The following is a 1808-nucleotide window of genomic DNA, read 5'->3' as shown; positions in this document are numbered from 1 at the left end:
TATAGCGTTTTTTACTGTAAAAAATCATTGAATAAAGAATACCTGGAAATACCCAAGGAACGTCAATGCGCATATAACGTGCTTTTAATGCGTGTTTTATTGCATTGGATTCAAAACAACATTAATTGTGTATTCAAAATGCGCGAATTTAATGTGTTTGAGCATACTAAAAATATACAATTTCTTATAATTCTCTATATATTTATACATACATGCTTATGCATGAAAAATTATGCGTAAGAGGTCAATAGTACAATTTTTTAAAATGCGCTGCCACAATATACATTAAATGCGCATTTAAATGTACATGTAAAGCACGTTATACGCGCATTGGCGCTCCTTGAGTAGAGTCCAAGATAATCAGAGATGCGTCAATACATCAAAGTCGCCATTTATTTCCTATTTTCTTCTTTTTAGTTTTGAATTGTTAAAAGGAAATAAGAAAAAAGTAACGATTTCGATATATCGAACATGTGACGTGTATCTCTGATTATCCCCCAGCGAGAAATGATCGATAACGAAATGTCGAAACCGTCAAATCGATATCGATTCAATATCGTTTTGCTGTCGATTAACAATTCATTTTTCGCTGGATTCTATCAGAAAGGCCATTGGTCAAAACTGTTGTAAAAATCTTGAATCTGATTCGCGAAACAAACGCACACGAAATTGCTCACAATCAGTGCGCACTATTGCGCTATTTTAGCAGTAGAAAACACTATTAGATCTAACAGGGAACTAAAGGCAAGAACTGATTACATTAAAAATTATTTATTTTTCTGCTGAACGCGGCTGTGAACGACGTTTACTATACACGATAGCTGCCTATCTATTTACGATAGTATTCAGGGATTTAATCATGAATCTTTTTCTTCTGCGTAAACTCGTGAAAAGTGAACAATTTTATTGATCGATATTAAATTGTTAATGCAATTGTTCACTTTTCACGAGTTCACGCTGGAGGAAAAGAGATTCATGATCGAGCCGCAGAAAACATAAGTCTCGAAAACGGATCTGATTGGTGGATTCAAAGCTAATGCGTCGTTCACAAGCTACTATTATTCAATGGCCGTCGGTGGTGGTGCGATCGTCGCGCGGTCTAAACGCAGCCTATCGAAGAGATTAAGGCCGGTATTCATAGTCAGATCTTATATTCAACACCGTCTTGAATATAAGATCTGGGCCTCGATTCTTAAATTAATTCGCACGATAAACGTCTGCTCTTACGGAAAAATTGAAAGTCGATTGGCTAAAAGCCAAGCGAACAGCCAACTCGACTCGCAAGTTTTCCGTAAGAGCAGAATTTTCGCATACGTTTCTCATTCAAACGAATTCAAGAATTGAGCCCCTGACTATGGCCGGTATTCATAGTCGATTCTTACTTCAAAATTATCTTAAGCGTTGGCCTTAAGCTGCTGACACGGCTCTGTGATTGGTTGAAAACACATCAAGAATATACTTAAAGCCCGTATCAGATTACGGATGGGGATTGGGATTAGATTGAAATTTAACCAATCACAGTAAAGTTTACTAATCTCAAGTTCAGTAACTTTTACTCTGATTGGTCAAATTTCAATCTAATCCCAATCCCAATCCGTAGTCTGATACGGGCTTTAAAGCCCGCTGCAGACGATGCTATTTTTCCTGCTGGATTGCTTGCGATTTACTAAATTACTAGGAATCCTGAGTGCTGAATGGTGCAACGATAGTAATTTATTAGATTGCAAGCAATCCAGCAGGAAAAATAGCATCGTCTGCAGCGGGCTTAAGATGATCTTAAAGCGGGGAACACACACCCCAGATAACAC

This window comes from Vollenhovia emeryi, unplaced genomic scaffold, assembly GCF_000949405.1.
Source record: "Vollenhovia emeryi isolate VEMERY1.0 unplaced genomic scaffold, V.emery_V1.0 DF939186.1, whole genome shotgun sequence".
Taxonomy (NCBI): Eukaryota; Metazoa; Arthropoda; class Insecta; order Hymenoptera; family Formicidae; genus Vollenhovia; species Vollenhovia emeryi.
Note: the sequence above shows the minus strand (reverse complement) of the source record.